The 16,037-nt window shown below is 51.3% G+C and overlaps 1 pseudogene; it reads left to right on the plus strand.

Annotated features, from left to right (window-relative positions):
- LOC127200182 (uncharacterized) overlaps positions 1–16,037 on the plus strand; it is a 21,531-nt pseudogene continuing 5,494 nt past the window's right edge.

A 16,037-nucleotide genomic window follows, 5' to 3' on the forward strand; every position in this document is an offset into this window, starting at 1 on the left:
ATGTGCTACTATGTGGGTGCTCCACAGGACGGAGTGCTCCTTCTTAAGGGGAAGGTGCGGAAGCCTACCCCATCGGAACTTGTGTTCGGTTGGTTGTGCAAGTCCAGACGCGGACGAGGGTGCTTGGATGTGATAGTGTCTTGTGTGCTTGTATTGTTTTTGTGCTTCTTGTTTTTTCTTTTCTTTTTCTTTAATGGGACAGACTGTGACGACCCCTTTATCTTTGACTTTGGACCACTGGACAGACATTAGGGCAAGAGGACATAATCTATCAGTGAAAGTTAAGAATGGACCCTCGGGCACTAGGAGCCGCCGTGGCGCGGCCCCTGAGGGGCCTGATTCTACCGTGGCTCTGCCCCTTAGGGCTGTTGGGCCGGCCCCTACAGGCCAAAATGAGTTACAACTCCTACAGTATTGGCCTTTTTCTTCCTCCAATCTCTATAATTGGAAAACTAACCACCCACCTTTTTCAGAGAACACTACGGGACTTACAGGTCTGATAGAGTCCCTGATGTTCTCCCACCAACCCACATGGGATGACTGTCAGCAGCTTCTACAGGTTTTATTCACCACCGAGGAGAGAGAAAGAATTCTCCTCGAGGCTCGAAAAAATGTCCAAGATGACACTGGACATCCCGTCCAGACCCTGGCTGAAATAGATGAAGGATTCCCCCTGACCCGTCCTCAGTGGGACTACAACACGGCAGAAGGTAGGGAATGGCTGTCCATTTACCACCGGGCTCTGGTGGCAGGTCTCAGAGGAGCCACAAGGAGGCCCACTAATTTGGCGAAGGTAAGAGAAGTCATGCAGGGAACAACCGAGCCCTCCCTCCTCGGTGTTTCTAGAGAGGCTCATGGAGGCTTACCGGAGATATACCCCTTTTGACCCTACATCAGAGGGACAGCGAGCCTCCATAATCATGGCTTTTATTGGACAGTCAGCACCTGATATTAGAAAGAAACTACAGCGCATTGAGGGCTTGCAAGATTATACCATTAGGGATGTGGTGAAGGAGGCTGAGAAAGTTTATCATAAAAGGGAGACAGAGGAAGAAAAACAGGAAAGAGAAAAGAAAGAGAGAGCTGAGGATTAGGAAAGAAAGAAGGCAGGAGAAGAATCTGACGAAAATATTGGCCGCAGTGATAGGAGAAGGAAGGCGTCAGGGAACAGGCAGGTCTAGGCAGACAGGGAACCTGGGCGACAACAGAAGGCAGGGGCCAAGGAGACCCAGAGAAGATCGATCATCTCTGGAAAGAAATCAGTGCGCATATTGCAAGGAGAAGGGCCATTGGGCCCGAGAGTGCCCTAAAAAGAAGGAGACAAAGGTACTGTCCTTAAAAGATAATGAAGATTAGGGGAGACAGGGCTCGGCCCCCATCCCCGAGCCTAGGGTAACCCTAAGAGTGGAGGGGACCCTCATAGACTTTCTAGTTGACACCGGAGCAGAATACTCTGTACTCAATAGACTTCTGGGAAAGATAAAAGACAAAAGGACGTTGGTAATTGGGGCAACAGGGCAAAAACAATATCCTTGGACCTCTTCTCGGACTATAGATCTCAGGAGGAATCAAGTATCCCACTCATTTTTAGTAATTCCAGAGTGCCCTACACCCTTACTAGGCAGAGACCTGTTAACCAAGTTAAAGGCCCAGATAAAATTTGCCCCCTCTGGACCAGAATTGTCCTGGGGGACAGAGACACCCCAAACTTTAGTGTTGTCCCTGCAGCTAGAAGAAAAATACCGGCTCCACCAAAAGAGAGGGAAGCCCCCTGAGGAACTGCGAGACTGACTAATTCGGTTTCCTCAGGCCTGGGCTGAGACAGGGGGAATGGGGATGGCCAGACAGGTCCTCCCTGTAGTAATTGAACTCAAGTCTGGAGCCACGCCCATTGGGGTCCGACAGTACCCCATGAACAAAGAGGCGAAGATTGTTACAACAGGGGATCTTAGTCCCTTGCAGGTCCTCATGGAACACTCCCTTATTGCCAGTAAAGAAGCCAGAGACCAATGATTATCGTCCAGTCCAAGACCTTAGGGAGGTTAATAAAGGGTATAAGACATCCACCCTACGGTGCCTACCCCCTACAACTTGCTCAGTACGCTGCCGCCTGAACAAACTTGGTATACAGTCCTAGATCTCAAAGATGCCTTCTTCTGTCTGAGATTACACCCTAACAGGCAATCCCTGTTTGCCTTTGAGTGGCGAGACCCCGAAAACGGAAGAACTGGACAGCTTACGTGGACAAGATTGCCCCAGGGGCTTAAAAACTCCCCCACCCTATTTGATGAAGCCCTACATCGGGACCTAGCCCCTTTCCATGCTAATAATCCCCAGGTGACACTTCTACAGTATGTAGATGATCTCCTATTGGCTGCAGAGACCCGTGAAGAATGCGAGCTTGTGACTCAGAAAATCTTGGCTGAGTTAGGTGAGTTGGGGTATCGGGCTTCTGTCAAAAAGGCACAACTGTGCCGGACTAAAGTGACATATCTGGGATACACCCTGAAAGATGGACAGCGGTGGCTCACAGAAGCCAGGAAACAAACAGTGACTCAGATCTCGACCCCAACCACCCTTCACCAGGTAAGAGAATTCCTAGGGACCACGGGATTCTGCAGGCTTTGGATTCCCAGGTTCGCCAGTCTGGCGGCCCCATTATACCCTCTAACAAGAGAAAAGGGGGTGTTCACTTGGACTAAGGAACATCAATTGGCTTTTGAGACCCTTAAAAAGGCACTGCTACTAGCCCCTGCCCTAGCACTGCCTGATCTGAATAAGCCTTTTACTCTGTACATCGACGAGCAGAAGGGGGTTGCCAGGGGGATCCTCACCCAAACTCTAGGACCCTGGAAGCCTGGAAGCTCCCAGTGGCCTATCTGTCAAAAAAACTGGATCCTGTGGCCAGTGGGTGGCCCTCTTGTCTGCGGGCGATAGCAACAATGGCTGTATTGGTAAAAGATGCCGATAAGTTAACCATGGGCCAAAATGTGATGGTGGTGGCCTCCCACGCCCTCGAGAGCACTATCAGACAACCACCAGATTGTTGGATGACCAGCACCCGGATGACCCACTACCAGAGCTTGTTGCTGACCGAGTGGGTGACTTTTGCTCCTCCCGCCATCCTTAACCCTGCCACCTTGCTACCCGAAGCTGGCAAGACCCCAGTACATCAATGTGAAGAGATATTGGCTGAAGAAACAGGGACTCGGTCAGACCTCACTGACCGGCTGTGGCCTGGGGTAAAAACTTGGTTCACCGACGGAAGTAGCTTCATGGTAGAAGGTAAGTGGAGGGCTGGGGCAGCGGTAGTAGACAAAAAGTCTGTCATCTGGGCCAGCAGTTTACCAGAAGGGACGTCGGCCCCAAAAGCTGAACTTACTGCTTTGACCCAAGCACTAAGACTGGTGGAGGGAAAAGCTATCAATATCTACACTGATAGCCGGTATGCTTTCGCAACAGCTCATGTCCACGGAGCGATTTATAGACAACGTGGGCTGCTGACTTTCAGCTGGCAAAGACATTAAAAATAAAAAAGAAATTCTTAGTTTGTTAGAGGCTGTCCATTTGCCCCGCAAGATGGCGATCATCCATTGCCAAGGACATCAAAAAGGGACCAGCCCCATAGAAAGGGGGAACCAAATGGCTGACCAGATGGCCAAAGAGGCGGCATAAGGACCAATGATTCTAATAGCTAAGGTTATGCCCCAACATGCTGAGGGGATTCCCCAGAGAAGGATCCTCACAGAAGAAGAGGGGCTAGAATACCTGGCTAATATACACCGCCTTACCCACCTAGGGCCCAAGAAGATGGCAGAACTGGTCAATAAGTCTCCCTATCACATCCCCAGACTACAAAAAACAGCAGAGGGTCTGGTAAAAAACTGCAAGGCTTGTGCCCTCACTAATGCCGGGTCCAGCAGACACTGTGCAGGAAAGCGCTTGCGGGGAGATCGACCTGGAACTTATTGGGAGGTTGATTTCACTGAAGTCAAACCGGCCCGATATAGTAATAAATACCTTCTAGTTTTCATAGACACCTTCTCAGGGTGGGTTGAAGCACTCCCCATGAAAAAAGAAACGGCAAATGTAGTGGCCAAGAAGATACTTGAAGAAATCCTTCCCCGGTTCAGGGATACCTAAGGTAATTGGATCAGACAACGGGCCTGCCTTCATCGCCCAGGTAAGTCAGGGACTGGCCAGACAAATAGGGATAAATTGGAAATTACATTGTGCTTATAGACCCCAGAGCTCAGGACAGGTAGAAAGGACAAATAGAACTCTAAAGGAGACCTTAACAAAACTGACCTTAGAGACCGGCGGGGGTGATTGGACAGCCCTTCTCTCCCTTGCCTTGTTCCGGGTATGGAACACACCTGGACCGTTGGGACTGACACCCTGTGAGATACTGTTTGGTGCACCACCACCTCTGTTTGAAACCCTAGAGAGTGTGGCGCATCCTGGTGACAGTTTTGTGCCTTCCACCCATCTTTTAACCCGTTTAAAGGCTCTTGAGATGATCAGGCGAGAGATTTGGGATCATGCTGCTGGTAATTTTAAAGATAAATTTGACTGTAGACCTAAAAGATACAAAAGAGAACCTGTATCCCTTACTTTAGCTATCTTACTGGGAGCAGGCATCACCGCTGGAATAGGGACAGGCGCTGCCGCATTAGCCACTGGACAGCAGGGCCTTAATGCTCTCAGTACTGCCATTAATGAAAATCTAAAGATACTAGAAAAATCCATCTCCAATTTAAAATAAAACAATACTCAAAAATTAGAACAGATATTCTAAGATTAGAATTATCAAGTAGAAGAAGAAGGGAATGAGAGAGAGAATTTTTAATTAGCTCTCTAAATGAGCCAAAACCCCTCATCCTATCTTATGGTGTTTGCTTAATCCCCCTTGAGGCCCGCACACAATGTTCCAGGTTTGAGTTTAACCAGATGTGTTGTTAGCTTAGATAAACATCTACCCTCGGGTGCTGAGGAAAACAGGAACTAAGGACGGTTCCCGTGTAACTAAGTCTGACCTTACCCCGGATCTGCCTACACAAAATGCTAATGTTCAAATGTTTGAAACAACCAATCGTGTGTGGCTGCGCCAAAATATCCCGCCCCCCCCCACCTTTGCCTATATAAACCCCAAGCCCCTGGGCTTCTGGGTTGACTCCTCTGTCTCCTGCACGTGTCGACCCAGAGCTCTGCCAATAAACTACCTCATGCGTTTACAGCAAGACGGTCGTTTGTGTGTCTTTGGGTCCGCGCCATCCTGAGGCTTGAGTGAGGGTCTCCCTTCGGGGATCTTTCACCACCATCAACACCCAGATGAAGCTGTGGTGATCCTAAATGAGCCTCTGTGCTGTTTAGTTTAAGTTCCTCAGAGCCCCCAGGGAGATGTTAGAACCTGGAAAACACCGGCACATAAAGACTGAGTGCAGGGGGAGGAGTGAGAGCAAGAGTAGGATTGGCACGTGGGAGGAGGGACCAGAACCAGGAAGACTTGAGTAAAGAAGAGTTAGGACAGTGCCAGTGTTGAGGGCCCATAGTCAAGGACAGTCTTGTGTAAACAGATGATGCCTCACACTGAGGATAAAAGTGTAGTGAGAACAGAGAGGGAGCCCAGAGAGGCAAACTGCTGCAGATTGATTGTGCTTCTTTGTGTGAAGTGTCAGCCATACTCCTTTGGAAGTGGTAGGGCCCCTGAGCAACCCTGGGGGTCATGGATGACATCAGCTTGCTTTCAGGAAGCTCCCGCTTCCTGTTTCTAAGAATAAGAGTAAACAGTGTTGCCTGAAGGATCTCCTGGCTGCCCAGGACTTGTGTGCTCAGCCCTTCATGCCCCAGCTGCTGCGACATTGCATTGCATCCCCTGGCTGTAGCGGTTGATGCTCACTGGGGTCCGGTTGGGCACTCAGGGACTTCCTTACCTCCCCTCTGGGCTGTCACAGCTGCTGAGAGAGCTGAACCCTCTTCTTGACCTGGCCTCCCTAGCTAGCTGTGGTAGCCACCATGTTCCTACCTGCTCACCAGCCCTTCCTCAGCTTCTGCATCTCGCCTGTCTATTGGGGAGCCCCACCTCTGGTTTCTGAGAACAGCTCCCCCTCATACCAGCTGGAGCAGGAAAGGGCATCAGCCCCATACCTGGAAAGCCTGGTGGCTCTTGGTTAAAAACTAGCAAAGAGAATTTCTTTCTGAAGTGGTCATGGAAGTGAGACCAGAAACCGGGTGTGGTGGTGCACGCCTTTAATCCCAGCACTTGGGAGGCAGAGGCAGAAGATTGTTGTGAGTTCGAGGCCAGCCTGGTCTACAAAGTGAATCTAGGACAGCCAAGGCTACACAGAAAAACCCTGTCTCGGAAAAAAAAAAAAAAAGTGAGACCAGAAATGAGTCCTCCTGAGGATAAAGGCTTGAGTCAGAGAAAGAGAAAGAGATTGTTGAAGTCGTTCTTTGAGATCTGTTGCCAGGACTTTTCAGTGAACAAGCCACTGATTTCCTGTTTGTGTATCAGCCACTTTGAATAGGGTTTCTGTCCCAGGGAGGACACTCTGCTGGACCCAGGGAGCCCCTTTCTTCTGGAAGAATGCCAGAAGGTGACTCCCAAGTAACCTGTTTGCAAACACTAAGATGTGAAAGAGCTAAGGAAGTAAGCCTGGCAGCTGGGTGGAGGCTGGGAGCCCACAGGTGTTCTTTGAGGTGGCCCAAGTACAGATGGAGATTTCCCGAGGCTCACACAGGGTTAGTGAGCCTACCTTATCCATCACCTGTTGCACTGACAATGGTCCCTGAGGCCCAAAGAGACAGGCATTGCCCAGGACCCAGCAATCAGATAGGCTCTGTCCACTCAGCAAATACAGGGGTCTCAGACCCCTGAGCCACAGCAGGGGGAGGCTTCCTGGGGACAAAGATTCTCCCTAAAACAGAAGCTTCATCAACCTGGAATGAACCAAGAGGCCCTGGCTCTACTTGTACACCCCGGGGTGCCGCAGTACAAGAGGGAAGCTAAGGTCTTGAGAGGGGTAGTATTCATCGGAATGGCCCAAGCTGTGACTGCAACAGAAGTCTGGGGCCTGGGCCAGGCTCTGCCTCAGCAAAGCCCACTCCTGAGGCGTGCGGCGGAGTATGGTAGCTGAGCGAGCTACTGAGATCAGAGCTCGAGGTCTGTGTGTGTATCTGTGTACCTGTTTAGCACTGTGTGCCAGTGTTTTTTGTTGTTGTTGTTGTTTGTTTTGTTTTGTTTTGTTGTTTTTCAAGACAGGGCCTCTCTGTGTAGCCTTGGCTGTCCTGGACTCGATTTGTAGACCAGGTTAGCCTCGAACTCACAGTGTGATCCACCTGCCTCTGCCTCCCGAGTGCTGGGATTAAAGGCGTGCACCACCACGCCCAGCCTATGCCAGTGTTTTTGACCCCAGACACAGTAAAAGGTTTGAACATTCTGACAAGGGCTCTCAGTTCCCAAGGAGCAGGAGGAATGGGGTGCGGGAGGTGGCCCCAAGATAGGCAGGATGTGTTGAATTGAGAGACACGGAGCAGGTAGGTATCTGAGCTGTGGCCAGAGCTCACTAGCTTCTCAGATGGCAAGTCAGGGTGGTGGGGTTGTTGTAGGCACCCCTCCCTTCCTTCACAGCTCCACCTTCAGGATGTCGCCTTCCAGGTCTCCTGCTAAGGAGCATTCCAAGTGAGGAGCCAAGGCAAGGAATCTGTGAGTGGAGTCATAGACTTTAGTAGAGGTGGGGAGTGGGGGGTGGGCGGGCTAGGGGTGTCTGTGATCATGGCTCAACTTAGAACACCACTGAGAAGATGTCTTTTTCCATGGCTGCAAAATCCTTCAGCTCTCCCACCTGCTTGTCCAGCCAGACTGAGCTCCCAAAAAGCCATCCCTTTAGCCCTGCATCCTGTGGGAGCCCACTCCAGAGGGCCACAGGCGTGACAGGACGTGGAGAGCAGGGCAGGGCAGGCACTCCCCGGACAGGTACAGCTGCATCTTCTTTACCTTCTCTGTGCCCTGGCCTTGTTTATCTGAAGAGGCAGAGACGCCCTTGTGGCTTGTTCCTTGATGTCTGGGCTGACAGTAGCTGACTGCTGTGGATTGAATCGGAAACATCTCCAACAGGGTGCCCAGTTGGGAGATTCTGACAGCTTTGGGAGTCAGGGTCTATCTGGAAGAAGTGGGTCGCTCAGGCTTGGCCTTTAGTTTATTATTCCTGGCTGCTGCTCGGCATTCTGTTTCCTGGCCCACTGTGCTGTGAACGGCCCCTCACATACTCCTGCTGCCATGAACCGAGTGTCTCACCCATGCCTGCCCAGCCATGTTAGGCAGAACCCTCTGAGACTATGAACCAAGCTAATTATTTCATCCTTCAAGTTGTTCTGCCAGGCATTTTGTCATGACAATGCACAATAACTGGGCCAGGTGTGATGGAACACACCTTTGATGCCAGCACTAAGGAGGCAGAGGTAGAGGAAGGTGGATCTCTGGGAGTTCAAGGCCAGCCTTATCTACATAGCCAGTTCCAGGACAGCCAGAACTACACAGTGAGACCCCCATGTCTTAGTAGTTATGGTTTCTATTACTGTGATGAAACACCATGACCAAAGGCAACCTAAAGAGGGAGGAGAGAGGAAAGGGTTTATATCATTCACAGTCCCATATAACAGTTCATTATCAAAGGCAGGAACTCAAAGCAGAAACCTGGAGACAGAAGCTGAGGACATGGAGGGGTGTTGCTTATTGGCTTGTTCCCCATGGCTTGCTCAGTCTGCTTTTCTTTTTTTGTTGTTGTTGTTGTTTTTGTTTTTTGTTTTGTTTTGTTTTGAGACAGGGTTTCTCTGTGTAGCCTTGGCTGTCCAGGACTTGCTTTGTAGACCAGGCTGGCCTCGAACTCACAGCGATCTGCCTGCCTCTGCCTCCTGAGTGCTGGGATTATAAGAGTGTATGACCACACCTGGGTGCCTGCTTTCTTATAGCACCCAGAACCACCAGTTCAAGAGTGTGCCCACTTCCAATGGCTGGACCCTTCCACTTCAATTGCTAATTGAGAAAATGCCCTACAGGCTTGCCTACAGCCTGATCTAATGGAGGCATTTTTAAAACTGACATTTCCTCTTCTCAGATGACTCTAGCTTGTGTCAGGTTGACATAAAACTAGCCAGTACACCCAGTCTCAAACCAAAACACCACCCCGCCACCACCACCGTCGTCACCACTACCACCACCACCACCCTCACCATCACCACCATCACCACCACCACCATCCCCACCACCACCATCACCATCACCACCATCACCACCATCACCACCCTCACCATTACCACCATCACCACCACCACCACCACCACCACCACCATCCCCACCACCACCACCATCACCACCACCATCACCACCACCACCATCACCACCATCACCACCACCACCATCACCACCATCACCACCATCACCACCATCACCACCACCACCATCACCACCATCACCACCATCACCACCATCACCACCACCATCACCACCACCATCATCACCACCATCACCACCACCACCACCACCATCACCACCACCACCATCCCCACCACCACCATCACCATCACCATCACCACCATCACCACCACCACCACCATCACCACCACCATCACCACCACCACCATCCCCACCACCACCATCACCATCACCATCACCACCATCACCACCACCACCACCATCACCACCACCATCACCACCACCACCACCACTACCATCATCACCACCACTACCACCACCACCATCACCACCATCACCACCATCACCACCACCATCACCACCACTACCACCACATGAACAAGAAAGAACACTCACAGTATACAGCTCACAATTCTATGACCATGGCCTGGGCTGTCCAGGTAGGAGGCATAGCATCTAGACTTGGTCTGTGGTTAGCACATTACTGTGAATCCCTAGGGCTGATATTTGAGGCAACATCACACCAATTTACTAAAATATAGACTTGGATCAGAGGAAAGGAGCCAGAACAGATTTGTTTCAGTAAGCCAAGACATACATGCGAGCATACATGCGCGTGCGCGCGCACACACACATGTTCTTACATCTTCCTGCTTCATCTGGGTTGAGATGTGCTTCAGTAGTAGAGCAAGCATTTTCATAGCACGTGTGAGGCTCTGGATTCAACCACCAGCACTATTGAGACAGAGAGAGAGAGAGAGAGAGAGAGAGAGAGGGAGAGATAGAAGTAGGGAGGGCAAAGTAGGCAAATACAGAAGGCAGAACCAACCCAGGAAGATGTACAATCTGGGATGGGGGGTCAAGGGTCAGAAGACAATTCCACATGGGCTTGGTCCTCTGGGCTCAGCTCCATTCTCTCCTCTCTCCACTGCTGCTTGTAGAGAGCTCCGCAGGTTTTGGCCCCTCAGACACTCCAGGCTTGCTAACTGCTATATTCAATCACCCGACAGTCTCTCATCTGTTCACACACAGAGGCCGTGTGAAACTCTCAGGTCCTAAGCTGGCTGTGCTCCTCTTCCATCTTGTCCCTGCAGGGCCACCCCTCTAGAAGTCCCAGGTGGGGGTCACTCCTGCCTGCAGCTTCCCTCCAGCTTGGCTTATGTGCACCTCTACAACTGTGACTCACACACAGGATCAATGTGCTCCTCAGAGTGCTTTAAATTTAGGGCATAGGCAAAAGTCAGGATGGAGCCAGGTGTGGCAGCACACCTGTAATCCGGTGTTTGGAGGCTGGAACAGGAAGATTGTGAGTTTGAGGGCAGCCAGAGCTGCGTGGCAAGACCCTGTGTCAAGCAACCGAATGAAACAACTACAAAACCACAATGGGCAAATGTTCCTTGAGACTGTGCAAGAACTGTGGTGACAGGTGACACCCCTTGTCAGTAAGTCCAGGCTCTCTGCCACTTGTAGTTAGAGTGGGTCCTGGTATCTCCAGTGGCGCTTCCAGACACTTTCCGTCTCTCTACTCTGAGGTCCTGAGAGACACTCGGGGCCCAAAGCCCCATCACGCTCACCTAGGGAGCAGGAAAGCCAGGGAAAACACCATGACCTCCCTCCCTGTCTGCCTCTTTGTTCTGGAGAGCACAGAGAGGAATGTGATGTCACAGCTGGCAGCACCAGGCTCAGACTGTGGTCTGAGAAGCAGAGTGCGCAGATCCTGACGGCTTTGAGTGAAAGCATTCAGAATCAGAGTCCGGAGGGCAGAACAAGAAGACCGGAGGTCAGTCATTTCAGGAGGTGCTGTTGCTCTGCCCGGGAGCTGAGGGGGCGGGGGAGAACGGGGGGGGGGGTGGGGGACAGCCAATGTCTGTCTACGTTTTACAGCCTTACACTGGATGCCTCGTGGACACAAAGCAGCTGCTGCAGCCCCCAGACATCCTAAGCATGTCACAGGCAGGAAGCATGAAAATCAAAGCTCTCTCATTCTCAGTATTTTATTCGAAAAGAAAAAAAAATTGTCCCAGCAAATTTTCTCTTTATACCTCATAGGCTAGAGTTTGGTGATGTGAGTCAGCCTGAGCTGCCCGGGAAGCCTGGAAAACCAGCATTTGGCAAGAGGAAGGACATGCGGCCTAGCCCATTTATGATTCATGCACTCAGCCTGGATAGTCGGCTACCTGAAGCAAATTTAGGCCTGTTAGCAAAAGGTGTGTCTGTCAGCAGCGGGGAGTGATCCTCGCTGGGTGACCAGCTGGCATCGCCCCACTCTTTCCTCAGTTAAACACGACACTCCACTGAGGTGGTGCCTGCCACTGCTCCTATTTTACAGATGATAAAGATGAGACTCAGAGACATGAATTGTGAGGTCATTATTTTCAACTTTGTATTTCACCAGTTCATCTAAGCAGCCATTCGGTTTGGATACTTGCTGCCTTGTAATGTATTTTAAAGCGCACAAACCTGCCGCCACCTTTAGCAATCCACCCACCAGCTCTGCACTGTTTTCCACTGGTCCCCAAAGGTTCCTGAAGTCCTGGGCACAATTCCAATGTAAATATCAGCAAACGATGGAAATTTGGGGGAAGGAGAGGAGGGTGAAAGACCAGTCGAGGCCCAAGAGTGTCAGTTCCTCATTAGCTTTGGAGCCATGGAAAGTTCTTTGTTCCTGCTTGCTGGCTTCTGGCCTCCAGGATCTGGGTGGGTATTGGCCTGGGCCAGCTTCCTGCTCAGATCACAGACAGTCTGGCGATCAGAGGCCAGAGCCAAGCTGGGTTCTTGAGAATAGACTTGGAGCCAGGGGGTCACTGCCCAGGAGCAACAGCCTGGTCTCCTCTGTGGGGGTCCCCACAGTCAGTTCCAAAGTGACTATGACAGGAAATGCCCACATTTCTCACTTGACATAGAGAAAAATGGGGTTGGGGACACAGTGAGCTCCTGGGATGGCCTTTGCTCCTCCCCCTAGTCAAGAGTGACTGGTAAGCCTTTTCCCAGGTTGTAACTCAGGGCTCAAGAGGAGGGCATTTGAGCCAGGCTGGCCTAACAGCCCAGCCCCACGGGGCCCAGTGCTCAGGTGCAAATAGCTGGCAGTTTCCATCCACAGTGCCTCAGCTAAGAGCTGGGACCCAAGGGCCAGAAGGCTGGGTGAGCTCCCTGCTCTACTGTCCACTAGGGTGTGGCTTTGCCTCCTCTGGCATAGAGAAGTTGCCCTTTGGAAGGACACAGTGAAGACGCCAGCTCTTCTAAGGCAGGAGAATGGTGAGCTTCAGGCCAGCCTGGCTAAGGAGACCCCATCTCACAGCAAGGTAGTTAGCTAACCTGCAGCGGGATCAGCTTAGAGCCAGGTCCCTAGTGGCTGTTGTGTGCTTCCCCACCCGAGGGGACCCCTCCTAGACAGAGATTCCCCACCCTGCCTCCAGCAGCTGCCTTCGTGAATAATCAACCAGGAGGGCCTGAACTGATTTGGATATGCAACTGAGGTGTGGAGCTCCAGGGAATTTGAGGCAAATAGAACTCAACTTGCAAATTCTGGTAGTTTCATGGAGTGTGGTGGTTGGGTGCCAAAGAACACGGTTCCACAGAAGCTTCCTTCCACCCCAAGGTCCAGTGATACCGGCTATGGCTAACCACTCTGGGAGACACCACACTCAGTGGTAACAGATTTCCCTAGTCTCCTGAGCCAGGGTTGGGTTGTAGCTTCAGGGAAAGTCCCCCAGAGAAGTAGAGGACATTCCTAGGTCACCCACAGGGTCAGGTCAGAGAGTTCTCCAAATATCTGCTTTGCACTGGCTAGGGCCCAGGCATCAAACGTCTTGGCCCTGCTCCGCTGAAGACCTGCCTGACTTTGTCAACTTTGCCCACATCTCTGAGCTCCAAGGAGCTACCTGGGGACCTGGAAAGGACCCAGAGCATTGCGGGGAGGGGGTGACCTGGCAGAAACGGAGCCCAGGCACTGAGCCACAATGACAGGATATCCCCAGGGAGCTGGGCTGGCTGCCCACACAGGGAACGCCGGGGTGGAGACCTGGCATAGCTGGACTAGAAGGCCCCAAAAGGCACAGAGAGGGAAAGTCAGGACAGCTGGTCCCTCCAGGCAGTGAATGGCCCAACATTGTCATGGAAAGTGTGACCACAAGTGAGAGTGAAGCAGAGGAAGTTGGGTGCCCACAAATAGAGATGTGAATTTTTTTCCACTGCCCCATTCTGAGAACCAAAGGCACCACTTTTTCCTGGGGTCTACATGACCACAGTCCACTAGCGATCTTAGAATTAGACTGGAGACTATTCCACCTGCCCTCCGGCTAGCTGTCTAGAGTACAAGGGGCTCTCCCCAACTCTGTAGCCAGGGCTCTGTTCAGAGGAATCCAAACTGGTCTGAGGATTTGACCAGCCATCCGAACTCGCCTGGAAGAACCTAGAAAAAGCACCCCAAGCCTCTACCCAATCCTGCACACAGTGCCTGGTTCTTAGGATCCCCAGAAACCTCCCCTCTGTTCCATGTGATAAATCCCACTTTTAAAGGCATGTCTCGGGGACCACAGCTTGGCTGGTGTGACAATTTCCAAGGCAAATCAAGATTCTGTGCCAACTCGCCTCTTGCTGAGGCTGTGCAAGCAGACTGGTCAGGTGAGTCCCCCACTTCCTGCCAGGCAGGCCCACTCCTCTCATTGCCAAGATGCTAGTAGTTGGAGCACATAACTGGCCAAGAGATTGTGCCTTCGTGACAGACACTGTGGTAGGTAAAGTAGCATGGAGGAGTCGTGGGCAGATTCCAGCTCCTCTCTGGGCCCTAAACCCCTGACTGCATGGCGTGATGCACCCCACTATATGAACACCCATAGATACGGTGTTCACTCATCCTCTTTTACTTGTCCTGACATCTCATCTGCTTCTCCTGCCCTATTGCACTGGCAAGGACGCATTAAACCCACGTCAATGAGAGTCTAGCAGGTGGTGGCTGAGGTGGTGGACGATTGGGTGCAACCCTCATTGCATCTCATTAGAGCGGAGCTCCAACAGCACCGCCCCCACCCTCTGGGCTCCTCATTAACCAGTGTGTTATGCTTCTGTGTTTGCCTGAATTCTCTCTGGCACCGTCCAATTGGCTTGTCCCTCCATTGTGGGTACCATCTGAACCATCACAGGTTGTCTCAGAGGCATCCTGGGCTAAAGGTCATTACAAAAACCAGCTTCCAGTCTGGGAATGTCATAAGAGGGTTTAGATGACAAAGAAGACTGGTCTCTCCCCACCCCCACCCCCACCCCCTGCGCCCCCAGAGAAGGTGACAGTGTGGACAAGGACAAAGAGAAAGCAAATCTTGGAGAAGGAATGGAACGGGTTGATGTGACTGGAATCTGAGGTGATGGAAGGGCAAGGGTATGAGATAAGCCTGGCAAGCTGGCCTTGAGGACAAGCCGTGGCATTGATCTTACTGAAGAAGGCTACAGGAGCCCTGGAAGGCTCTTAGCAAGGGTGAAGCCGCACAGCTGCTTTAGGAAGAAGAGGCTGTGGTTGCAACAAGGGAAGAGGAGGACCTTAAAAGTAGGCCTACCCTCTCATGACATGCTACTCTCCTGAGGTCCGGGGGTGCCTCTGGAGGGAAAGGACAACTTCCTTTCCTTAGTCTGGCTGAGGAGATAAGGGGGTGAGGACAGGAAGTTGCCTTAAGGAGTTAGCAGCATGGCTTGATGTCCCAGGCCTGGCCACTGTAGAGCCAGCCTATATGCAAGGGGAAGAGGCAGAAAATACAAAAAACAAACAACAACCAAAAACAAAACAAAACTCCATTTGGCACAAAATGTACAAGTGTCCTAGGCTGGCCAAAGTGGCACTGGACCCAAAGTGCCTCTCTCTGTTGTCCCCTGATGACAAGCCCCATTCCTTTGACCCTATAGGTAACATGCGCCCCTTCTAGGACAAGTATCATGCGTCTCCACAGTGAACAGCCATTCTAAGTCTAAGCCGAGTGTGGTGGCACACGCCTTTAATCCCAGCACTCAGGAGGCAGAAGCAGGCAGATCGCTGTGAGTTCGAGGCCAGCCTGGTCTACAAAGCTAGTCCAGGAGAGCCAAGGCTACACAGAGAAACTCTGTCTCAAAAAACCAAACCAAAAAAAAAAAAAAAAAAAAGCAAGTCCAGGATAGCCAGGACTGTTACACAGAGAAACCGTATCTTGAAAAACCTAAAATAATAATAACAATAACAACAATAATAAAAATCATTATGTAAATATCTGTGTTTGCTGAAGGTCTTAGGTGATCCCTGTAAAAGCATCACTTGATGCCCCGCTTCCAAAAGGTTGCAACCCACAGGTTGAGAACCATTGCTCTATGATCATCCTAGGTGGCCACTCTCAAGAGTGCCCACCAGATAGAGAATCAGGGGGAAAACAATAGCCAGGGTGCTGGTGAGAGCCGCACGGGGCTGTTAGAGCCCTGAAGATCTGGGAACACCCAGGAGTGAGCTGAAAGAGGAGGGACAGAATGAGTAAGAATTCAGAGGCCTGCCTCCTATTGTGAGCAGAGAACCAGATGTGTCCCCAAGGGTCCCCCATGGAGGCAGGAAGCGATCAGAAAAGGCCTGAAGACATGAGGATAAAGCGGGGTG

This window comes from Acomys russatus, chromosome 16 (genome assembly GCF_903995435.1).
Source record: "Acomys russatus chromosome 16, mAcoRus1.1, whole genome shotgun sequence".
In the NCBI taxonomy this organism is placed as follows: Eukaryota; Metazoa; Chordata; class Mammalia; order Rodentia; family Muridae; genus Acomys; species Acomys russatus.